The sequence below is a fragment of the Macaca nemestrina genome, chromosome 14 (genome assembly GCF_043159975.1).
Source record: "Macaca nemestrina isolate mMacNem1 chromosome 14, mMacNem.hap1, whole genome shotgun sequence".
Classification (NCBI taxonomy): Eukaryota; Metazoa; Chordata; class Mammalia; order Primates; family Cercopithecidae; genus Macaca; species Macaca nemestrina.
Genome location: NC_092138.1, coordinates 72,777,614 through 72,805,179, shown reverse-complemented (window position 1 = coordinate 72,805,179; position 27,566 = coordinate 72,777,614). Strand labels below are relative to the sequence as shown.

The window sequence follows — 27,566 nt, the reverse complement described above, 5'->3', positions numbered from 1 at the left end:
GAAGTAAGGAAGTCAAGAAACAGAACTGGGGGTGATGGATGGGTCTTCTTGGCTATATCACTGATAATACAGTAGCACTAATTGAGAGTAAAACCCTGAGCAAAGAAAATATTCATTTAGTGAGTGAAACAAGGTGACTTTAAGATCTAAATGTACAATGGCAATAATTTAGCAGAACTATATGGGCATCAAATAAGCTATGGTTTAGAATGAGGAAAGAGAAAACACATATATGTTGATTTTAGAACTGTCATATGGACTAAACGTGATAATTGTTATAAAGTACTATAACCAAAGTCATGCACATAAACACACACACAACACACATAGACACACACACACAGACACACACAAACACACCACGGAAGTATCAGACCACTAACTAGAAAAATCTCACAACATGACATAAATACAAAAAGTTTTTAGAGCAAGTGGAATTTTAGCTGCTATATGTTAATTGGTGGTAATCCCAGCAATAAAGACAAGGTAATCAGAGAAACTTTTTCAAAAAGTCTACACATTCTGGCCAGGTGCGGTGGCTCAAGCCTGTAATCCCAGCACTTTGGGAGGCTGAGACGGGCAGATCACGAGGTCAGGAGATCAAGACCACCCTGGCTAACACGGTGAAATCCCGTCTCTACTAAAAATACAAAAAAAAAATTAGCCGGGCGAGGTGGCGGGCGCCTGTAATCCCAGCTACTCGGGAGGCTGAGGTAGGAGAATGGCGTGAACCCGGGAGGCAGAGCTTGCAGTGAGTTGAGATCCGGCCACTGCATTCCAGCCTGGGCAACAGAGCGAGACTCCGTCTCAAAAAAAAAAAAAAAAAAAGTCTACGCATTCATTGACACGCTGTTTCTTCTGCAATGAATTCTTGATGATATTGAGTGTCTTACTAATATCTCTCTTCCACACAACTGGCATGAACACAGGCATACTGAATCAATATTTATTTAATTTCAAGTTCTAAGAATCTAAATTACATGAAGACATTTTTCTCTATTTAATAACTGAAATATGGAAGAATTTAAGAGAGTCTAAATTTGCCACTCCATAGCAAGTGGAAAATGTATAATGCTATAGTGATTCACAAGAAATTTAATAGCATTTTCACTTATCAAGCATCATATCTGCTGTATATGCCTACCATATTTCCAATTTACTAAAATAAATGTGGATAGAAAATGTAAATATTTATTATGCATAGTTTCAAGAAAATCAAAAGATAGGACCCTCCCTGACCCTGGAAATTTGTTCAGACAATCTGTAGTCATGATTCATTAGTGACATGCCCTACCAAGCTGGTGAATAAATAATAATTTTCATTCCCTTTCATTGCTTTTCCTGCTTATGGAGACTATTAGTAGATAAAAATGACATTAACGCACATTTTGTATAATAAAGATTCCATGAACCTAAGAATCTTATTTTCACTGTCAAGCACCCATAACCACAGCAGGGGGATGATGAATAAGAGATAAAAACCAGAAATAGCAAAATTCAATATAATTTTAAGTGAAGTGTAACCACAAATGTGAGTGAAAAAATGCAATTATATGCTAGCAGAAGGAGACTGCTGATAATTAAACATAAATGTATAATATACATATATATAACAAATATAAATATATAGCCTAGTTAAGTTTTGTGACCATAATATATATGTAGAATTCTGTGTGTGCATATATATATATATATTCTAATATATATTTAAGTATGATTACATGAACAAAACAATTTTCTTAAGCCTTGCTTGACAGCTGTTAAGGATCTCTTTTACATTTAGAAATAACTAAAGTAAGTAGGCACAAGAGAAATAAAAGTAGAGCAGATCATTTCAAACACTTACACAAATAGGCACATATGATTCAATAATGACACAGGCAATAACTGTGCTAATGAAAATTACCTCCTTGATTATTATCTTATTTCTCCATTTTCTTCTCATATTGGTAGAAATCATTTGTAAAGGCATTGGCTTTCCCCAATATAAAGTATCATGCCAGTTGTTGATGTCTTGCTTTGGTATAATACAGTTAGGGGCATCTACTGCTCCCTGAATATTATAAGAGTCAGAAACAGATATTTTAACTTTTAAAATCTTCATGCCAAATAGGGAAAATTTTACTGGCCTGATGAATTTTATATTTTTAAGTATAATGTATAGGGCAAAGGTCTTTGAAAAATATTTTATCTCATATGATATTTAGCCACATATGTGATATTTTTGGTAACAGTCATAAGAAAATAGATGGTGGGTCCTACGTTCCTTTGAATCACTACTTAGTAATAACAAACATGCTCAGAGCTTTACAAGGAAAGGAGGACTTGAAAGATCGACTTATGGTCTAAAGATGTCCATCAACTATTTACAAGAAAACATATTTTTAAAACGACCCCACCTTCAAAAGCTTGGAATAAGTCCCTGCTCTAAACAGCAGATCAAAATTAGATAAGCTTAGTTGAGTATACAGAGGAGGCCCTAATTGTCTTTTTTCAGATATTCAATTTTATTTCAGGTTAGGATAAAAAATAAATTTCAAAAGGTGATTCATGTTTGTTTGATTCTGTTTTAATGAAGAACTTCTTGGGGAAAAGTAAAATGTCACGTAACCCTCTCAAAGGAAATACAAAGAAATAAAATTTTCAATGACTCATGAAGATGCAAATGACAAGAAAATATCTGAAGTAACCTCAAAGTGATTCTCTGCCCATGGAAGTAAAGAACTAATGAAATCTAAAGAGGGTGATGTCAGTAAGATGGTCCACCAGAAGCCCTTGGTCCTGATCTCCAATACAAAAACAGCCAAAACAAATAAGCAACTACATTTTAGTGAAGATAACTTAAGGGGAGCACAGAGGTACATCGAAGGGGTAGCAGAAACTGATGAGCACAGAAACTTAGGAAAGTCACTTCGAGAACAGAAGGAAACACCCGACCTCTATCACCCCATCACCCAGCCCAGGATCAGATAGGAACCAGGAGAAACCTCTCCCTTTAGGGAAAAGATCAGCAAGAAGGCCCCAGCAGCCCTCATCAACACCTTGCATGCACTAAGCACACCTGAGAGAGCTGTCTGGAGTCAACAAAGCTGTGCTCCCCAAGAGAAGTAGCAAACATTGTACCCTAGCTGTTGTGGCCTGCAAGGCAGCTACACTACACCACTGTGGAGATGCAACTACTACTGGAGTGTGTCCTGGTCAGGGAGCAAGTGGCCACACCCTGTCGTCCTTGAGGTTTAGCCCTGCTCCTGCCAAGCCACCCTCGCTTAATGGCTCCACATCCCCAAGCCGAGCTGGGAGCTGCTGTTATACTCTACCTTATGGGGCCAAAAGGCAGTGGAGGTGCCCCACCTATTCCTCCCAGTCAGAGCTGTGTGTCCCTCTCTCAGGCCCAAGCTGAAGCTGCTCACTCCATGCTGGGGAAATGGTACCTTGGCAAAGCTACTCCATATACCCCACCCAGTAGCTACTGAACCCTGTCCCACTGTGCCAAAGCCGAAAGGATGCCCCCTTTCTCCTGGGAAAATAGTACCCTGGTGTCCCACAGCTGTCACAATCACCTCCTTAGTGCCTAAGTTGAAGCAGCAACCTGCCTCATTGGAAAAGGTAACTTTGTTGCCCAGAGTGGCTATGCACCCCTGTCCTTAAACTGAAGTGGCACCCAGCTTCCCAGATAAATGGTGCCTGGGCCACTCAAAGCAATCACCATCCTCCTGGCCCAAACTAAAGCAGCACATAAAGCCACCTGAAGAATTGATACTTTGGCCAAACTGAGCAGTTGCACATCCTATGGCTGAGCTGCAATGGTATCACATGTCCCAGGGAGACAGAGCAGTGGCTAGGCTGAAACACCCAGCCTACAGGCCAAACAACTCTAGTACCATGTTTCCCTGATGCTGGAGTAGCCCATTAGAGTACAAGTTGCTGAGGTAACCTCCACCCCATAGAATAGAGTCATCACTATACTGTTCCCTGCTCCCCAAAAATGAAACCACAGTTGTGCTCCAACATTATGGGGTCCTTGCTGCTGCTGAACCTGGCCGCACAGAGTCTGGGGTACTGCCAAGTTTCAGAGTCCAGAGTCACCACTAGCCAATGCCTCATTACCAGGGACTTGAGTTGCCAGTGAACCGTATTGCTCTGATTCCCAAATGGTATGTATACCCCACTTCCGGGGCCCAATCCTTTATAGTATACCTTCTTCTCGGGAGCTGGGTCAGTGATGTGCCCTGTCACCAAGTGCCACAATAAGTTTATGACACCTTGAGATCAGAAACCCAGCTCCACAGCTATTCTGAGCACCTTGGCCATGGATCCTAGTGCCACTGAAGCTGCTTATAGGCTGTGTCAGATGCAAAACCAAGAAGGATCCCCTCTGCTAAGTCTCCCTATTGTGGGGGAAAAAAGAATAGAAAAGCCTCTCAATCCCTTGCCACCAAGCACCCTAACAACTGTTGTTACCACCATCATGGCCACAAACTTCTCTAACCTAAGTCACCAACACACCCACAGTTATCGCTGATATTGTTTGTCCCTGAAGAAGCTGTGTGAAGGCTACACACACTGCATCTAAAATATAATAGAGAGTTTCCACAACAAACCACATTCAGCAATTGAAAGAATCTCTGAGATTTATCCCAGGGATGCAAGGACAGTTCAACGTATGCAAATCAATAAATGTGATTCACCACGTTAAAAAATTGAAGGACAAAAGTCATAGGACCATTTCAACAGCTGCAGAAGAGGCATTTGACACAATTTAATATCCTGTCATGATAAAAACTCTCAAAAAACTAGACATAGAAGGTGCATACCTTAACACAACAAAAACCATAAATGACAAAGCCACAGATAACAGCATACTGAATGGGGAAAATTTGAAAGCTTTCTCTCTACTATCTGAAACAAGAGAAGGATGCCCACTTTTTCCACATCTACTATAGATAAGAGAAAAAAATTAAAAGGCATCCAAATAGGAAAAGAGAAAGTCAAACTGCCTGTTTGAAGACAATGTGACCTACTATATAGAATGCTTTAAACATTCAAACAAAAAAAAAAAAACTGTTATAACTAGTAAACAAATTCAGTAAAGTTGAAGGATACAACATCAACACACAAAATTAGTACTTTTTCTATATACTTACAGTGAACTATCTGAAAAAAAAAAAAAACTAGTCCATTTATAATATCTAAAAAAATGCCTAGGAATAATTTAACCAAAGAAATAAAAGTTATCTATACTATAAATTTAAAAAAAACACTGATGAAATGAATTCAAAAGTACACAATTAGATGGAAATATACTTTGTGTTTATGGATTAAAAGATTTACTATTGTTTAAATATCCATACTACCCAAAGTGATCAATAGGATTCAATGACATCCCTTTCAGAATACCAATAACATTCTTTGCAGAAAGAGATAAAACAGTCTTAAAATTTGTATGGAACCACAAAATACCCCAAATAGCCAAAGCAATCTTGAGCAAAAGAATAAAGCTGGAGGCATCACAGTACCTGACTTCAAAATATACTGCAAAGCTCTAGTAACCAAAACAGCATGGAACTGGCATATGAACAGACACGTAGACCAATAAAACAGAAAAGACAGCCCAGAAATATATCCATACGTGTACAACAAACTGACTTTAGAGAAAGTCATCAAAAGTACATATTGGAGTAAGGACAATCTTTTCATTACAATGCTGGAAAAATTAGATATCCACATGAAGAAGAATAAAAATAGGCCCTATTTCTCACCATATTCAAAAGTCAACTCACAATGCATTAAAAATATTTAAGTATAAGATTTGAAACTATAAAATTACCACAAGAAGACACACAAGAAATGATTCTGATATTGGTCTGTGTAAGGCTTTTATGAATAAGACCTCAAAATGCATGGGCAACAAGAGCAAAAATAGACAAATCAGATTAAACCAAACTAAAAACCTGCACAGCAAGGGAAACAACAATCAGAATGAAAAGAAATCTACAGAATAGAAAACATTTTCAAATTAGATACCTGACGAGGGTAAATATTCATATATATACAAAATTCAAACATCTCAATAGAAAAATAATTCAATTAAAAATGGGCAACAGATCTAAATGGACATTTCTCAAAAGAAGACATACAAATGGTCAACAGGCATATGAAAAAAAAAATGCTTAACATCACTAATCACCAGGGAAATACAAATCAAAACCACAATGAGATGCTGCTTCACTCTCTTTAGAATGACCACTACCAAAATGACAAACTATAACAAGTGATGGCAAGGATGTGGAGAAAGGGGGAGAGTTTGCCCACTGTTGGTGGGAATGTAAGTTAGTACAGATATTATGGCAAACAGTGTGAAAGTTTCTATAAAAAATTAAAATAGAACTACCATATGATCCAGCAATCTCATTTTGGATATATATTCAAAGGAAATGAAATCAGTAAGGAGAAGAGATATCTGCACTATTCTGTTTATTGCAGCACTATTTGCAATAGCCAAAATATGAAATCAACCTAAATATCCATCAACAAAAGAATGGATAAGGAAAACGTCATATATAAGCAATGGAATACTACTTGGCCACAAAAAAAAAAGAATGAAATTCTGTCATTTGTATCAACTTGGATGAACCTGGAGGACATTACATTAAGTGAAGCAAGCCAGACACAGAAAGACAAATACCACATGATCTCACTTATATTTGGAATCTAAAAGCATTGATTTCATAGAAGCAGAGAACAGAAAAGTGGTTACCAGAAGTGAGAGAGGTTAGAAAGGAGGAAAACATGGGGATAATTTGGCCAATGGATACAATGTGACAGTTGGATAGGAGTAGTAAAGCACTGGTGTTCCATTGCACAGTGGGGTGATTATAATTAACAATCACGTATTGCGTGTTTCAAAATACAGTCACGCACCACATAAGAATATTGTAGTCAATGAAAGACCACATATAGGACAGTGGTCCTGTAAAATTATAATAGTGTATTTTTCTGTACCTTTATATTTAGATACACAGATGCTTACAATTTCTGTTACAATTACCTATAGTATTCACTATAGTAACATGATGTACAGGTTTGTAGATTAAAAATAATAAGCTATACCATATAGCCTAGGTGTGTAGTAAGCTCTACCAAGCAGGTTTGTTAAGTACCCTCTATGGTGCACAAGCAATGACAAAATTGCCTAACAACGCATTTCTCAGAACGTATCTCCATTGTTAAGCAATGCATGACTGTAGCTAAAAGGGATTCTTAATGTTCTCACTGCAAATAAATGATAAATATTTGAGGTGATGGATTTGTTATTTTTTCTCATTACAAAGTATTTACATAATACCACAAAACTACCCAATAAATGCGTATGATATTATGTCGATTAAAAATAAAGTAAAAGTCTAAAAAAATAGCATTATCTACATTACAATTCCAACTAAATTTTATAGTAAAGTGTTTCAGAATTTATTTGTATTATTTTTATTCTAAATTTTTAAATATTTAATTACACAAAATAATATGCTAGATAACAGGATACTCACTATCTTAAAAAATCAAGTTAATACTACACAAACTTTGAATCAAATCTTTCTTTCTTGAAAGAAATAGTACATTATATATTGCTGAGATTCTTCATTTCTATGAATACTGCCCCTACCCCATTCTACTAGTAATAAATATCCTCCCTATGCCTATTTTATATTATCACATATACAGTATTAATACATATGTGTAAGCTGGGCACGGTGACTTACGCTTATAATCCCAGCAGTTTGGGAGGCCAAGGCAGGCAGGTTGCTTGAGCCCAGAAGTTTGAGACCAGGCTGGACAGCATGTTGAAATCCCATCTATAAAAATAAAATAAATAAATAAATAAAAATTAGTCAAGCTTGCTGACACATACCTGTAGTCCCAGCTAATCTGGTGGCTAAGGTGGGAGGACTGCATGAATCCAGCAGGTGGAGGTTGCAGTAAGCCAAGATCACACCACTATACTCCAGTCCGGGTGACAGAGAGAGACTCTACCTCATTAAACAAGCAAACAAAAAAAGCATATATTTACTTACGAACATAGTACTATATACTTTTTAAATGGATGTTTCAAATGTTATACTGTATGCAGTCTTATACAACTTAGTGGCCATGTTTGTTGACTCAAATCCATGTTAATATCCCAATTAATGAGCATATACATTGTTCCAATTTTCACCATTTCAACACTGCAATGAATATCCCTACATCATGACTTTTTAAATGTGTATTTTATTATTATTATACTTTATGTTCTAGGGTACATGTGCCATGTTTGTGTGCTGCACCTATTAACTCATCATTTACATTAGGTATATCTCCTAATGCTATCCCTTCCCCTTCCCCCCACCCCATCACAGGACCCGGTGTGTGATGTTCCCCTTCCTGTGTACTAGTGTTCTCATTGTTCAATTCCCACCTATGAGTGAGAACATGCGGTGTTTGGTTTTTTGTCCTTGAGATAGTTTGCTGAGGATGATGGTTTCCAGCTTCATCCATGTCCCTACAAAGGACATAAACTCACCATTTTTTATGGCTGCATAGTATTCCATGATGTATATGTGCCACATTTTCTTAATCTAGTCTATCATTGATGGATATTCGAGTTGGTTCCAAGTCTTTGCTATTGTGAATAGTGCTGCAATAAACATATGTGTGCATGTGTCTTTATAGCAGCATGATTTATAATCCTTTGGGTAAATACCCAGTAATGGGATGGCTGGGTCAAATTGCATTTCTAGTCCTAGATCCTTGACGAATCACCACACTGTCTTCCACAGTGGTTGAACTACTTTACAGTCCTACCAACAGTGTAAAAGTGTTCCTATTTCTCCACATCCTCTCCAGCACCTGTTGTTTCCTGACTTTTTAATGATTGCCACTCTAACTGGTATGAGATGGTATCTCATGGTGGTTTTGATTTGCATTTCTCTGATGGCCAGTGATGATGAGCATTTTTTCATGTGTCTGTTGGCTGCATAAATCTCTTCTTTTGAGAAGTGTCTGTTCATATCCCTCACCCACTTTTTGATGGAGTTGTTTTTTCTTGTAAATTTGTTTAAGTTTTTTTGTAGATTCTGGATATTAGCCCTTTGTCAGATGAGTAGACTGAAAAAAAATTTTTCCCATTCTATAGGTTGCCTGTTCACTCTGATGGTAGTTTCTTTTGCTGTGCAGAAGCTCTTTAGTTTAATTAGATCCCATTTATCAATTTTGGCTTTTGTTGCCATTGCTTTTGGTGTTTTAGTCATGAAGTCCTTGCCCATAACTATGTCCTCAATGGTATTACCTAGGTTTTCTTACAGAGTTTTTATGGTTTTAGGTCTAACATTTAAGTCTTTTTTTTTTTTTTTTTTTTTTTTTTTTTTGAGACGGAGTCTCGCTCTGTCGCCCAGGCTGGAGTGCAGTGGCGCGATCTCGGCTCACTGCAAGCTCCGCCTCCCGGGTTCACGCCATTCTCCTGCCTCAGCCTCCCGAGTAGCTGGGACTACAGGCGCCCACAACCGCGCCCGGCTAATTTTTTGTATTTTTAGTAGAGACGGGGTTTCACCGTGGTCTCGATCTCCTGACCTTGTGATCCGCCCGCCTCGGCCTCCCAAAGTGCTGGGATTACAGGCGTGAGCCACCGCGCCCGGCCTAACATTTAAGTCTTTAATCCATCTTGAATTATTTTTTTATAAGGTGTAAGGAAGGGATCCAGTTTCAGCTTTCTACATATGGCTAGCCAGTTTCCCCAGCACCATTTATTAAACAGGGAATCCTTTCCCCATTTCTTGTTTTTGTCAGATTTGTCAAAGATCAGATGGTTGTAGATATGTGGTATTATATCTTAGGGCTTTGTTCTGTTCCATTGGTCTATATCTCTGTACCAGTATCATGCTGTTTTGGTTCCTGTAGCCTTGTAGTATAGTTTGAAATCAGGTAGCGTGATGCCTCCAACTTTGTTCTTTTGGATTAGGATTGTCTTGGAGATGCGGGTTCTTTTTTGGTTCCATATGAACTTTAGCGTAGTTTTTTCCAGTTCTGTGAAGAAAGTCATTGGTAGCTTGATGGGGATGGCATTGAATCTATAAATTACTTTGGGCAGTATGGCCATTTTCATGATATTGATTGTTCCTATCCATGAGCATGGAATGTTCTTCCATGTGCATGTTTAACCATCAGTCTCAATTCAGATGTACATAAAACATGAAAGAGTTGCATTTTCTTGTAGTTACTCTCTGTACCAATATTCTGCTGAATTGTCCCCTCTAGTTTCTTCATAATATCTTGTATGAATTCTAAACATTTTCATTTTAGATAAACTTTTTGTTTTAAAGCATTAATTGAAACCTCCATTTACATCTCACCTCCTCTCCTCAACCCAGGCTAGAGCTGGGACATTGACTGCTAGGAGAAGAAAATGTAGGTGGCAAGGCCTGGCTCTGAGATACATCACCCTGCATTCTGTATTTCCAGAGTTTTGAGATAAGGAACATGAAGAAGTTTGACTTTAAGTGTTTTATTATGTTGTTGTTATTTGTTTTGTTTCTAGTTTAATCATCCATTTTTTTGGTTTATTTTCTCTCTCCATTGCTTGTTGCTGCTCTCTGGCTTACGCTGAGTGACCTTCAACTCTTCTGTGTGGCAGCCTGACAAATCTGAATGTCTTTGGGAAGGTTTGATGGTGCCCTTCAAGGAAGCATTTTGTAATTTCTTGATTTATATATTGTAGATCAAACTCAAGTCTTTTACCCATCTAACCTCCAGCCACAGCCAAGAAGCATTACCCCTGGGAATTCTCTTACTCCTTGGGGCAGAAAACTCTAATGTGGGGTATCTTAAGATAGTTCAGACACAACTCCCTACGTTTTCCTTTTGACTCACAAGAAACCTTATTCCTCACTAAAAGGAATGTGGGAGTGTAGCGGGCTCTACTCTCATTCTCTTTTTCTGACCTGCTTTGTCTCTCTTAATTTGCTTTCCCTCTGTTTCTCCCCTGCCTTATTTCTGTAAATTTGCAAATTTTTCTAACTTCTCCTATCCACAGGACTGAGGAACTAATCACCTAACTGTAGAATAAAGTGACTTTTTCCCTTTTTTAAAGTAGTTCACAATATGCTGAGTGCATATTTAAGATATTTTCTTCGCTCTTCCCAAAATCACCATGCACAAGTTCCCTGAAAGGATCTCTCTCCTCCCTTTAACTCTATTTTCTGGAGACCTGGGCAAGAACATTGGAGAATGGAGTGATGTGGTGTGACAACTCGGGGTGAACACCGTTGGCTCACTCATGTCTTACCAATATCTCTAGTATTGATGATTGCCTTTAGAATGCGGGGTATTTAATACTTTTTTATTCGACATTCTATTACACAGAGAAGATAAAAGCTGGATTGTAAGGTGTGCTTATTTTCAAAGTTACACCATAATAGTAACAAATTGCTCTCTTACATGGCAATACCAATTTTTCAGTCCATCATCAGCATATACAAGTTTGCAATTCCCTGATCCTTTTAGCTAAACTTTGTATTAACAGATCTTTAACAATTCTCCAATCTTAAGAAAGTAAAATAGTATCTTGTTGTTTTGGTCTGCACAACCTTGCTTATTACTGACTTCAAGCATATTAACATATATTTCTTGACATTAAAAATTCTTCTTTCTAATGGCCTTTTTATGAACTTTGTTTTTCTTTTCTGTTTCTATTTACACTGATCTGTAGAAAATCTTCGTGTATTCTAAACATCAGTCTTTTATTTGTCCTATGTATTATGAATGCCTTTAGTATTTTATTACCTTATTTTATATGATTTTCAAATTTTAATGTAGTCAAATGTATCAATCTTTTGCTTCATAGTTTATGGTTGTATTTGTTACTTCAAGTCATACATGTTTTCTTATAAATCTGGTATAGTTCTCCGTTACTTTAGGTCTTTTTATGCCCTTCAGTAAATATTATTGCTTCCTCTATAAAACTTCTGCACAGCCTGATAGATTTATCCCTAGGAACATTATCATTTTTGGCTTTCATGGATGATATATTTTAATTTCACTGTCTAATTTATATTTGGAATACAGGAATGTTATTGATTTGGGAGTAGTAATCTTGTACCCAGAAACCTTCCTAACTCTTATTAATCCCAATGTTTTATAGAATGTCTTGGAGTTTAGAAGCAGAGTATTGGCTCAACTGCAAATAATTACAACTGGTCCTTGAGTTCAGCCCTAATTACTTCTCTATCTTTTCTATTTTATTGCTTTGATATAATAACTTCATAGTAGTTATTTCGATAAAAATAATGAAATTTTTTTCATTATCATAGTAAAATTTTTTCTACTATTATAAAGTTTAATAGTGGTAATGGCAGTCATCCATTTCTCCTAACAGCAAGGAGAACTATCATGTCACAACTCAGCCATATTTTCTCTACGTGTTTGAAAAATTCCTTTCATAAAGTCAGGAAGGTTCATTGTTTCTAAGTTTTCAAAGAGTTATGATTATAATGATAATGATTATAAGGAAAAATTGGTACTAAATTTTGACTTTTCCCTGCATCTATATTAAGACAATATAGAGCTATCACCTTTAATTTGTTAATGTAGTGAATTATATTAATAGCTTTCTAATATTAAGCATACCTTGCATTTCTAGGATAAATTCTATTGGAATATAATATATTCTACTAGAATATATTCTTTATATACATTAATAGATTATGTGCATTAGCATTTTATTTACTCACAAATTTAATTTTTTATGCTACTCTACCTTAATTTATCAAATTTTATTAGATTTATAAACTATTACCTGTTAAAACAATGTAGGTGATATTTTACAATTATTTAACATTTTGGAGGCTTATATAAACATACAACATTATATTTATTTAATTGTAATCTATTTTAAAGGCCTTCTGTTGTTATTACATCAATTTGATAAAATTTGTCTTTTAATCTACATTGTTAAAAAGTAAACTGGGGCACAATAAATGTTAAAGAGTTTATTTGAGTAAATAGTGATTAATGAGTCACATGCCTCCAAATTTGAAGAGGTCTGAGTTCTCTATCAATGGAACATGAAGCGAAGGCTTTTTATAGGACAAACACGGAAGAAAAACGAAGAAAATATTTGATTAGTTATAGTTGTACAAGTAGCCTTACGTGATTTAACTTGATGTAAAAGCTCTAGTCATGTAAGTTAGTAGGCAGCTTCTAATTGGTTATCCATAGGTCATTTAATATAGGCATTTAAAATAAATAGTTCCATTTAAATTTTATTCATGTTTGCAAGCAAGCAAGGTTAAAGTGATTTATGAGATCTAACTGGCTTTGTCTGCTCAGAGATTCCTTAGGCCTAGTCTCTTTAATTGACTTTAGCCACATTTTAAATTCATTGGCATAAAGTTATTCAAAATACCCCTTCACCATTTTTTATAGAGGACTCCATTTTCATGATTAATATTTGTTGTTTTTATCATCTTGTTTTCCTGTTCAATATGCCTACAAGTTTGTCCATATTCATTGTCTTTTTTCTATTCTACATTATTTCTTAGCTTGCATTTTTAATATTTTCTTCTATTTTCAATTATTTCTACTTTTTCATATTTTATTATTTACATATATTTTTACTTTCCTGAATTCTCATTAACTTTTAATCTTTATTTTTGCTGATCTATATTTGATGGCTATTCATCACCTCTAGTATCTACTTGTGTACAAATGTTTAATATTATTTTTATCATTTAGTTCTAACATATTTTTCTAATTTTTATATTTCCCACAAATAAGCATTAGTTAAAATTTCTTACTAATTTCTACCTTTTCTACTTAAAGAAAATGCGTATAGTTTACGTTGTTACAAACTATTCTTATTTAGATCTTATTTGTAATAGAAATGTTAAAGAAACCATCTTTCTTTGTTTCAAATATCTGAAACAAAGAAAACCTGAATTTATTGCTTATTCAGCAAGAAAGAGTAGCATTTGCAAAGTGAGTCTCTCCAAATAATGCACACAGTGATCTTACATAGGGTTGGAAGTAGGAAGAAGCTCAGGCATTAGGGGATTTTGAGAATCACATATTCTAAACCTGGATGGCTTTCAGTTGTAGAAACTTTGTTTCTGGAGTGTTTGCTGCTGACTGGCTGCCAAGAGCATGGTATCTATCTCTGATTGGTTAAGATGGGTTTGAAACTATTTCTAGTAGTTATTTATTCATGGCCTGGGACTATGCCTAAGAAAGTCATTATTTTGGAGAACAGGAAATATTTTTTCTGTAGGGCACTATCTTGGTCTGTTCATATTATATTAAACAATCTTGGTAGTCATATTCATGCTGTATTTTAAGGTTTAACTGTAACAATACAAGAAGGTATTCTGGAATTTGGGAATTTGTAAAGATTGGAGAAATAGGTAAGACTCACTTAAATCATATTAGGAGTAAACTAGATACAGTTTACTAAATGGTTAGGACACAGGCATAGAAATACTGATATGTTAGAGAGAGAGAGAGATAGGCAAATTTATACCTTTAGTAGTGTGTGTATGTATGTGTGTGTGTGTGTGTATATATATATATATATCCAATTAAAACTTAATCATTTGTATGTTTATTTAACTTCTGAGTTTTCTAAAATATTGAAGAAGTAACATGAAACAACTGTGGTGAATGAACATGTATTGATTCATTTGGCCCTAGGAAGACTATTTTCTCCCCTGGTTTGCCAGTTAATGATGTATTTTCCTCAAATTGGTCTACTTTAATATGATGGCTTTTATCAACATGGATAATTTAGTGCATCCAGGGATAATTTAGCAATCCAGTGAATTTTTAGTTTTTCTGAAATTGCTCAATAGTTGGAATTCAAATGCTGTCTATGTTGTGGTAATAGCTCTTTACTTTATGTATGGTACAATCAACTAGTAAGTCCCATTTCCCAATACCAAGCCTGGGTTCCTGGCAAACTTAGGTAAGTTTTCGGGTTTTCAGGATCTGCTCCACCTGTGGAGAGAAAGATGATAAAACAACTTTTCAAAAAAATAGGAAGAATTGAGGATCAATGACTCTTTTAATACTTCTTCCAATTCCAGAAACTTGGAAAAGGAAAAAGATGAATTGGTTTGTGTGGAAGAACATGATTCAGATTTATGACCCATTTGTTAAAGTGGTAAAATGATGGGCTTGAGACTGGGAACAGAATTTCTCTCAAGAAATATAAGAAGGAGACTATCAATTCATTGATGATAGATTATCTCACAAAAAATCACACTCCAAAATTTTTACCTATTTTCATTTCCATTAGCAATGCACATCTATTCGCTGTACCTTTGCAAACACTAGAAATGATATACAGCATTCTAATTTGTGTGTGTATATACATATATATGTATATGTTAATCTGATTATCACTGTGACTTGATGAAACGAGACATAGAAAATAGAATAGAAAGACAATGTCTTAGTGAAAGAAAATGGAGTTTTAAGGAGTGAGGCAGAGTACCACTGAATATAAAGATGCAATAAACTTGTAAGGAAATTAATAATCCTCTAATCATACATACATGAGGAGAATATGATTAAAGCGGAAAGATGAGAGAGACAAGAGTAAGATTACCAAAAGCTTGTTCTTTAGAAAATCTGACAAAATGGGAAAATGTGTGATGTATTCTTAATATCAGTTAAAAACTGAAATAGTATGATAATTTGTGAAAATTCTAAATATCTCAAAGTCGTATTCTATTTAAGAAGAATACCTCATAATTTCTTCATTTTTTATTTTTACAATTTATTATCCTAAGGAAAAGTAGCTAAACGAACAAATGGAAAATTCTTATTATTCAATTTTGAAAAAAAAAAAACAACCTTTTTTGGTTAGTGAAGTGTAAGTAAAGACTTTGGAGAAAGTGAATATTTAACTTTGAGACTTTGATTAAGAATGGCCAGAGACATTCACATATGCATCTGTGATTATAAGAAAACTACTAATAAACATCCTAAAGAAACCTAAGCTAGATTCCATAAGAAGCTTGTAGAGATCTGTTTCATCAGGAAGTATTCTCAATTTTTACACATTAGTTACTAGAAACATTGAAATTTTTAAAGCAATGTTTTCAAATTCTCCTTTATTATTGAAATGACTTAATAAACATAGTAAAATATTCAAACATTATAAAATTGAGTCTCTCGTTTTTTTCAAACTGAAAAAATAAATCTCAGTGATTTTCTAGATTGTCAGATTCAACTCCAGAGTTTAACAAGTTTCCTGTGCTTTCTTATAAGAAAAAAAGGGTATGTGTTTATACATGTATTTATATATATACACACACACAAATAAATATTTGACTTCATGTTTTCATGAATAGAAGTTCATCAAATGCATCATTCATTAGCTGTTTGTGGGCAATATGCACATGATTGTAAGTACTGACTCAGACCAATATGGTTATCTTGGATAGACATCCAAACTCTGCCACTTGCTAGCTATGCAGCCATCAGAAAATTACATTATTTCTTTGTTTCTGTTTCATTATGTATAAAAATATAGATGATAATAATATCTCCTTCGGGGGCAGTCATGAAGATGAAATTCATAAATTCATATGAAGTACTTAGAACCATGCCACATGGTTAAAAAAAATCAACAAAGTTTAGCTACTGTCATAATATTATTCTACTTCCTTCACTTACTAATTTCTTTTAGAGATATACTCCTATTTTCACATACACAAATTGATAGAGTTTGTCTCTGTGTCTCCACCCAAATCTCATCTTGAATTATAATCCCATAATTTCCACATGTCATGGGATGGACCTGGTGGGCAGTAATAGAATCATGAGGGAGAGAAAAAAGCTTTCCTGGGCCCAGTCCAGGACCCACCTGCTATTTGCAGCCTTGGGACTTGGTACCCTGAGTTCCAGCCACTCTAGCTCTGGCTAAAACGGGCCAAGGTACAGCTCAGGCTTTTGTTTCAGAGGGTGCAAGCCCCAACCCTTGGCAGCTCCTATGTGGTGTTGGGCGACCGGGTGTGCAGAAGGCAAGAATTGAGGTTTAGGGACCTCTGCCTAGATTTCAGAGGATGTATGGAAACACCTGTACATCCAGGGAGAGGTTTGCTGCAGGGGCAGGGCCCTCATGGAGAACCTCTGCTACAGCAGTACAAAAGGAAAATGTGGGGTCGAAGCTCCCACACAGCGTCCCAATTGGTGCACTTCCTAGTGGAGCTGTCAGAGGAGGACCACCATCCTCCAGACCCCAGAATGGTGGATCCACCAATAGCTTGTACTGTGCACCAGGAAAGGCCACAGACACTCAATATTAGCCTGTGAAAGCAGCCAGGAGTGGGGCTATACCCTGCAAAGCCACAAAAGCAGAGCTGCCCAAAACCATGTGAGTCTACCTCTTGCATCAGTGTAACCTGGATCTGAGACGTGGAGTCAAAGGAGATCATTTTGGAACTTTAACGTTTGGTGACTGCCCTGTTGGATTTTGGACTGGCATGGGGCCTGTAGTCCCTTTGTTTTGGCTAATTTCTCCCATTTGTAGTGGGTTTATTTACCCAATGCCTGTACCCTCATTGTATCCAGGAAGTAACTAATATGATTTCAATTTTACAGGCTCATAGGCAGAAGGGACTTGCCTTGTCTCAGATGCGACTTTGGATTTGAACTTTTGGGTTAATGTTGGAATGAACTAAGATTTTGGGGGACTGTTGGAAAGCATGATTGTGTTTTGAAATGTGAGGACCTGAGATTTGGCAGGGGCTGGGGTGGAATGATGTGGTTTGGCTCTGTGTTCCCTCTCAAATCTCATCTTGAATTATAATTCCATAATCCCCAGGTATCATGGGAGGGACCTGGTGAGAGGGAACTGAATCATGGGTGATTCCCCCATGCTGTTTTCGTGATAGTGAGTGAGTTCTCATGAGATCAGATGGTTTTATAATGTGCTTTTCCCCACTTCACTTGGCACTTCTTCCTGCCACCATTGAAGAAGGACATGTTTGCTTCCTCTTGTGCCATGAATGTAAGTTTCCTGAGGCCTCCCAAGCTATGTGGAACTGCGAGTTAATTAAACCTATTTTCTTTATAAATTACCCAGTCTTGGGTTTGTCCTTGTAGCAGCATGAACATGGACTAATATACAGATCAATATTATTCTTTCTAATAGCTTCATAGTATTTTTTCACTCCTACGTTGATGGACAGTATAATGACCAATACTGCAGTAACATTCCAATTTCTTCTTAATATGAAGGTGCAAATATGTACTTAGGATATATTTCTAAAGGTTGAATTACTAGTTCGAATAGTAAAAAATTGCCATTTATTGAATAATGGCCTGACAACAGATACATAGGAACAAAAATCGACACAAATTATACCATATTTTTAAAGATCTATTAGTGAAAGACATGTAGAAAGCACTAAACATAAAAAAGGACATTTATAATTATGTTTGAGGCACAGATCTCAAAAGAATAATCCTAAGGTCAGGGCTAACAAGTAAAAATAATATTAGAAAATAATACCTAATCTCTATGTTTACTTCTTTTTTTTTTTTTTTTTTTTTTTTCAGGGAAGCAGTCTTCAGCTAAAAGATCTAAAAACCTAAAGTTCATTATAAGTAAAAATACTATTTGTACTTTTCCAGATTATTTAGAAACTTATAAATAAGGACATCCAATTACAATTGATAGCTATTGCAAGGCGAAAAATTGCCTAAATCTGGGATTGAAGGACCAGCTGAAAGTTTTTAATGAGTCCTACTTATTTACTGGATGACTTTTTCCAAGCAAATTTTCTAAGATTATCTCCATGTTCATACAACAAAATTTGAAGGAGAAAAGAAGAAAATGTCCTATTGCAAAGAATTATTTTGAGAATCAAAGAGTATACCTTTTATGAATAATAGTCATTACTACTAACAAACTTTAAGCATAAGATAACTGTAAAAATAATGGCCTTCAACAGTAATCCTAATTTTTTTAAAAGCAGTGGAAATTTAGATTAATGTACCATCCTCAGAGATGTATGAAACACATCTTCAAATGAAAGATAATGGAAGTTTTAGAAAGATAAATCTTGATAAATGCGAACCAACATGAATTCACCAAAACAAGTCATAAGATACTAGCCTCATTTCGTCTATTAAAATAAACAGTAGAATAAGGAGTCAAGATGTATAGTAAATTTAGGAACTCTAAAACTCAGGAAATAATTTCAAACAATCTTTCAAATTATTCTTGTAGAGAAGATGAAAAGCTTTACCTATTTACTAGGTGTGGTCAGGGATATATACACGAAAGTCACCTCACCAATGGCAAAAGCTAATTACTGTTACAGAGCATTGCTATTATTTCTTGCTATCAAAAGATTTATCTGTCAGTTATTTGAATGCAGAGAACACATATGTACCAAAGGATAAATTAATATAAAAGCTTAAATATATAGGAGGCAACTTTCTTGAAAAATAGAATGAGGAGCCACAAAATTCTCACATGTAGAACAGAAGACCGAATCAATAAAAAGGAAGTGTATGGTCATCACAATACTAAAACATTAACTACACAAGCGTGAAAAGACTTAATTAGAAATGCTAAATGTCAGAAAACATATATGTAAAATATGTTATATGGTTGTCAAAAATGCTAACAAGCTTATGACTCCAATATCATAAAAATGTACCATAAGGATTGGGTGAAATTATAGGACCGTTCAACCTCAAGTTGCTAAAACCACAGGTGAAATTTTTTTTGCTCATGATAATGAACTGCATTTTCAGAAGTACTTTGATAAACCCGAGAACATGCAAATGGAAAAGGACAGAGGGGCATCTCACTAAATCAGTAGCACCACTAAAGGTGGAGCCCACTTTAGTGGAGCACTTCAAAAGTATATATAAGAACTACTTAAGTGAGAGGGAAATTTATAAAATAAAAAAGTGAAAGATCAATATTTGTTTTATTTACTACTTAGGAGAGCGACAGGTGGAAACAATACTTACATGTATTCTATTTAACTTGCTGGAGAATAAGAACCTATGGGTAAAATTTACAAGATGTTTGAAATTACCAAAGATAATATGGAAAGCTCATGAAATAATTAGAACCATTCATATATGGAAAGGGCTGCCTTTGACTGGTGAGATCTTTGTCACTGTAATCATTAATAAAGAGGTGGGAAAGCCACTTACAGAAAATGTTGTAGAAGTAAATCCCAGAAGGGTGTGAACTCTGTTTTTAAGATTCTATAACCGTTTATCAACTTATTTCTTCTTTCTGTCTTCTTCCTTTGTCTGGTTTTAATTTTCTTTTTCACTTGGCTCTCTTTTTTCATTCTTCGTGTACTATATTGCAATAGACTTCAGACATATCATGCCAGTCTCATCTATTATGTTTATTTTCCCTCAGCCCTTTTCTATTACTCTCTGTTAAGTCTTCATAAGGATTTATGCATTTGGCTTAACCTTGCTGCCTATGGGCATATGCTTGTTTCCTCCATCGATCTGTTGTTTTATTGCTAATAAACCATTTTTCAAAGATGCCAGACTCAACACACTTTTATGTTGTTTTATAACAGTACTAGTGGTTATTCTGAGTACAATTCAATAGCTTCTTTTAAAGTCAAAATTTATGACCCTTATTTTGTCCCACTGCAAAAAGTACCTATTATGAGATCATTGTGATAATATGAGTATGTATTTCTCTGTACTTCATTCAGTTGATAACCCATTATCTGATTAAGATGATAGGATGGAAATTTCTACAATACATAGTGTACATATTAATGTAACATTCCTACATGTTTTTAAAAGTATATTTCCTAATTATAAGGTAATATACTCATTACAGAAAATTATCCCAAATATATGCTGCCTGCAAGACTCACTTTAGCTTTGCATAGACTGAAAGTGAAAGAATGGAAAATGGTATTTCAAATGAAAACCCCAAAAAAGCAATGATGTCTATACTTATGTTAGACAAAATAAACTACTTCAAAACTGGAGACACAGAAGGTCATTATGTAATGTTAAAGGGGTCAATTTACCAAAAGGATATAACAATTATAAATATGTCTATGCATCCAATATTGAGTCACCTAAATATATAAAGCAAATACGAATGGAAATGAAGAGAGAAATATCAATGCAATAATAGTAGGGGATTTTAGTACCCTACTTTCAATAATAGATAGATCATTAAGACAGAAAATCAATAAGGAAACATTTAACTTGAAATACACTTTAGACCAAATGAACTTAACAGGCATATACAGAATGTTTCTTTCAATAGTAGCAGCAGAACATACATTCTTCTCAAGCATTCGGGAAACATTCTCCAGAATAGATTATATATTAGGCCATAAAACAATCCTACATGAATTTAGGAAAATCAAAATTACGTCAAGTGTCTCTTTTGACCACAATGGCATTAAGCTAAAAATCAATAACGTAAGGAAAACTTACAAATATATGGAAAATTAAGCAACCTACACCTGAACAACCAATGTATCAAACAGTAAAAACAAGTCAAAAACTGTATTGAGACAGATAGAAATGGAAACACAATATACCAAAGTTCATGTGTTGTAGCAAAAGCAGTTCCAAGAGGGAAGTGCATAGCAATAAGCATCTCTGTGACAAAAAAAGAAAATTCTAAAGTAAGCAATTTCACTTTACACTTCAATGAACTCGAAAAAGAATAGCAAACTTAGCCCAAAGGTAGTAAAAGAAAAAAAGGAAATAATAATGATTAGAGCAGAAATAAATAAAATAGAGACAATAGAAAGCAAGAGAAATAAACTAAGAGTTTTTAAGATGAACAAAACTGACAAAATTTTAACTAGATTAAAATGATACAAGACTGAAATAATCAAAATCAGATGTGAAAGAGAAGAAATTACAACTGATACCACAGAAATACAAAGGGTTATAAAGGACTACTACGAATAATTATAAACCAACAAATTGGACAATTTAGAATAAATGCATAAATTCCTAGACACAAACAACCTACCAAAACTGAACCATGAAGAAATAAAAAATCTGAATAGACCAATAATAAGCAAGGAGATTGAATTTGTAATAAAAACAAAATCTCCCACCAAAGTAAAGCCCAGTGTCTGATGGCTTCACTGATAAATTCTATCAAACATTAAAGATTTAATACCAAATTTTCTCAAACTCTTTCAAGAAATCAAAGCAAAGCAAATGCTTCCAAACTCATTTTAAAAGCCAATATTAACCTTATACCAAAGTTAGACAAGGACATTACAAGAAAAGAAACTGACAGGCCAATTTTCCCAATGAACATAGATGCAAAAACCTTCAACAAGATATTAGCAAATCAAATTCAACAGCACGTTAGAAAGATCATACAGTGGGATTTATTCCTATAATGCAAAGATGGTTCAACATGTAAAAATCAATAAATGTGATATACTACATAACAGAATAAAACATAAAAATCATATCATCTCAGTAGAGGCAGAAAATCATTTAACAATATTCAACGTCATTTTGTGATAAAAAAAAAAACCTGTCAACAAATTAGTTGTAGAAGTCAACTAAGTTATTAAGTTATACCTTAATATAATAAAAGACATATATGAAAAGCCCCCAGCTAACTTCATATTCAGTGGTGAAAAGCTGAACTCTTTTCCTCTAAGATCATGAAAAAGAAAGGAGTGCCCACTGTCACCACTTTTACTCAGTATGGTATTGTAAATCCTAGCCATTGCAATTAGGTATAAGAAAAAAAAAAAAAAAAGTCATCCAAATCAGAAAGGCTGAAGTTAAACTATGTTTCCAGATAACATGATCTTATGTATATAAAACCTTAAATACTCCTCCCAAAATTGTTAAGACCAGTAGTACCATTCAGGACATAGGCATGGGCAAAGACTTCATGTCTAAAACACCAAAAGCAACAGCAGCAAAAGCCAAAATTGACAAATGAGATCTCATTAAACTAAAGAGCTTCTGCACAGCAAAAGAAACTACCATCAGAGCGAACAGGCAACCTACAGAATGGGAGAACATTTTTGAAATCTACTCATCTGACAAAGGGCTAATATCCAGAACCTACAAAGAACTCAAACAAATTTACAAGAAAAAAACAAACAACCCCATCCAAAAGTGGGCAAAGGATATGAACAGACATTTCTCAAAAGAAGACATTCATACAGCCAACAGACACATGAAAAAATGCTCATCATCACTGGCCATCAGAGAAATGCAAATCAAAACCACAATGAGATACCATCTCACACCAGTTAGAATGGCAATCATTAAAATGTCAGGAAACAACAGGTGCTGGAGAGGATGTGGAGAAATAGGAACACTTTTACACTGTTGGTGGGATTGTAAACTAGTTCAACCATTATGGAAAACAGTATGGAGATTCCTCAAGGATCTAGAACTAGATGTACCATATGACCCAGCCATCCCATTACTGGGGATATACCCAAAGGATTATAAATCATGCTGCTATAAAGACACATGCACACGTATGTTTATTGCGGCACTATTCACAATAGCAAAGACTTGGAATCAACCCAAATGTCCATCAGTGACAGACTGGATTAAGAAAATGTGGCACATATACACCATGGAATACTATGCAGCCATAAAAAAGGATGAGTTTGTGTCCTTTCTAGGGACATGGATGCAGCTGGAAACCATCATTCTTAGCAAACTATCACAAGAACAGAAAACCAAACACCGCATATTCTCACTCATAGGTGGGAACTGAACAATGAGATCACTTGGACTCGGGAAGGGGAACATCACACACCGGGGCCTATCATGGGGAGGGGGGAGGGAGGAGGGATTGCATTGGGAGTTATACCTGATGTAAATGACGAGTTGATGGGTGCAGCACAGCAACATGGCACAAGTATACATATGTAACAAACCTGCACGTTATGCACATGTACCCTAGAACTTAAAGTATAATAATAATAATAAATTAATTAAAAAAAAAAGAAATTCAGTAAATTTTCAGGATACAAAATCAAACTACAAAAGTCAATTCGTTAATTTTACAAAAATCAATTGCTTTTCTATGCACTAAAAAGCAAAAATTAAGATATATATATATATATGATATATACTAGAGATGGGTTTAGCACTGTTGACCAGGCTGGGGCACAGAGGCACAATCATAGCTCACTGCAGCCTCCATCTCTTGGGCCCAAGAGATCCTCCCGCCTAGCCTTCCAAACAGCTGGGATTACAGGCATGGGCAACCATACCCTGCTAATTTTAAAAATACGTATTTTTTGAGATGGAGTCTTGCTACATTACTCTGACTGGTCTCAAACTCCTGGCCTGAAGCAATCCTCCAGTCTCAGCCTCCCTACTAGGCAGAATTACAGAAACAAGCCACCATGTGTAGCTCTACAATAGCATTTTAAAAACTGAAGTACTTAGGAATAAGTTTGACCAATGAGGTCAAAGATCTGTACACTGAAAACTAAAAAACAGTGGTGAAAGAAATTAAGGAAGACACAAATAAATAGAAAAATATGATTGCTGAACTGCACTCCAGCCTGAGTGTGTGCACGTGAGAGCAAAACCCTGACATAACAAAAGGGAAAAATATCCCATTCATGGATTGGAAGAATTAATATTGTCAAAATAGCAATACTAACCAAAGGAATCTACAGATTTGTTGCAATTCCTATCAAAATCCCAATGGAAATTTTCAAGAAATAGAAAAAAATTCTAAAATGTATATGGAACTATAAAAGACTCCAAATAGCTGAAGCAATCTTAAGAAGAACAAACAAAGCTGAAAGCATTACGTGTACTGATTTAAAATTATATTACAAAACTATAGCAATCAAACATTATGGCATTGGCATAAAAACACATAGACCAATAGAACAGGATACAAAGTCTTAAGATAAACCTACACATTTAGAGTCAACTAATTCTCAAGAAAGGCACCAAGAATACACAATGGGTAAAGGAATTTTTAACAGTTTTGGGAAAACTGGATATCCACACTCAAAAAAAAAAAAAAAAAAAAAGAAAAAGAAAAAAGAAAAAAAAGGATAAATTAGATATTTATCTCACACCATATCAAAAAAAAAGGCAACTTAAAATGAATTAAAGAATTAAAGGTTTAAACGTAAGACCTGAAACTATAAAACTTCTAGAAGAAAGCACAGAAGAAAATCTCCATGACATAAATCTTGGAAGTGATTTCATGGATATGTCATCAAAAGCACAGTGAAAAATAAAAAATAAACAACTGAGACTACATCAAACTAAAAAATTTCTGCACAGCAAAGGATATAAGTAATAAAATGAAAAGGCAACCCACAGAATGGAAAATATTTCCCAACTATATAACTGGCAAGGAAATAATATCCAAAATAAATAAGAAATTCATACAACTCAAGAGCCAAAAAGCAAATAACTTGATTTTAAAAAGGGCAAAAGACCTGAACAGACATTTTTCCAAAGAAGACATACAAATGACCAACAGAGACATGAAAGACTCCTCAATATCACTAATAATCAGAAAAACACAATTAAAACCACAATGAGGTATCAACTCACACCTGTGAGGATGGCTATGATGAAAAAGATGAAAAATAACAAGTGTTGACAAGCATGTGGAGAAAAGAGAACTGGGCACTGTTGGTGGGAATATAAATTGATAGAGCCATTATGGAAAAGGGTATGGAGTTTTCTCAAAAAATTAAAAATAGAACCACCATATGACCCAGCAATTCCACTTTATGGGTATTTACCCAAAGGAAATGAAATCAGTATATTGAAGAGATACCTGCACTCCCATATTCATTGCAGCACTATTCACCATTGCTGAGATACAGAAATAAACAAAGTGTCCACTGATGGATGAATGGATATAGAAAAATGCAATGGAATATCATTCAGCCTTAAAAAGAAGGAAATTTTGTCACCTGTGAACACATGAGTGAATTTGGAGGACATTACACTAACTGAAATAAGCAAATACAGAAAGACAAATACTGCATGATCTCACTGATATGTGGAAATGAAATATTCAAAATCACAGAGAGTATAAATGTGGTTACCAGGAGTTAAGGGATGGGAGAAATGGGAAGATTTTGATTAAAGGGTGCCAACTTTAAGTTACAATATGAGTAAGTTCTGGGTACCTAGTATATATCATGGTGACTACAGATAATAATAATAATATATTGTCTACTTAAAAGTTGCTAACACAATAGATTGTAAGTATTCTAAACACCAAAAAGAAAAAGTGAGATGATGAATATTGTAATTAGCTTGATAGCGGTAATCACTTCACAATGTATATCAGAACATCATATTGTATACCTTAAATATATACAATTATTATTTGTCCACTTATACCTCAATAAATCTGTAAAACTTAAATATAAAACATTAAACTATTTATTTAAATTAAAAATAAAAGAAAATTTAACAATCCAAAACTATGAGGATATATATTTAGATTACCCATAATCTCACTACTAAGAGACAATTTTTTTTAATATTGTGTTATACTCTCTGCTATACTTTTTTCTATGTCTATTTTAACTTAATTAATTACACATATATGTGCACGAATGTGGCTTTCTACTTAGTTTTATCATTATTACATTAGTGAAATTTATACTATGCTGTACAATATTTGTAGACTATTTTAAGTCAATACATATCCATTTGCCATTCTTGTATTAAGATGTTTTAACTTTTATTATATATCATACATAAATGAGTAAATTATTACATAAAACATTTGTGTATTTAGAATTTTTTCTGAACCAAAGTATGTAGACTCAGAAGGCATTCATGTGCACTCATTCTGAAGTTAAGAAGGGTTGACTTAGAACAATGATAAACTAGAAATAGTCTTTTACTTTGAACTAAAATAACTGGACACACCAATTCAATGTTTTTAACTGATGTAATTGGGACAAGAGTTACGGTATTAAAATTTTTGTAAGAAGCAAATGAGGCTGTGTTTGTGAATGTACATTGTGACCTATAAATATCTATAACAGTTCTGATTATTATTTGCAACAATTAAATATGTAGTTTTATCGACCAATTGAAGTGGATGCTAATAATTTCATGTTGCATCAGCATCCATTTTGAATGTAGGTTTAGCTTGCTCCTGGCAAGGCTTAGTCACCCTTGACACAATTTCCAGTTTTACACCACACCCAAATGGTTCAAACTGGTGGTCAGAGATAAAAACTTAGGCATTTCTTCTGCCTAGCAGACTCCCCACTTTTCTGTTGCTTCCTTTAAAGGTTCCTTATAGGCATTCACCCATAAACTTAAAGTGACCTACACCTATTACGCAATGCATACTGCTAGTTGCCACATGTCTTCTCTCTTCCACGTGATTCCTGACCTCCCTCTGTGGCCTCTGGGCATGCCTTGTATCTCCCAGGATCTGTAAGTACTAAACACTCTTGAGCTTTCACATTGTGGTTGTGTCACTAAAGCTACAATCTGAACCTTGAATGCAAGGCCACGTGGAAAAACCCTTACAGGTAAATCCTCTGTGGCAGCTCTTCTAT

At 34.9% G+C, this 27,566-nt stretch overlaps 1 long non-coding RNA gene across 1 annotated transcript in view; it reads right to left on the bottom strand.

Annotated features, from left to right (window-relative positions):
- LOC105480995 (uncharacterized) overlaps positions 1 to 27,566 on the bottom strand; it is a 575,131-nt gene that overhangs the window by 123,873 nt on the left and 423,692 nt on the right. Inside the window, exon 3 of the long non-coding RNA XR_011612742.1 lies at positions 7,758 to 7,850. This is a non-coding gene — a long non-coding RNA (uncharacterized lncRNA). The remainder of the gene's footprint in view (positions 1 to 7,757; positions 7,851 to 27,566) is intronic.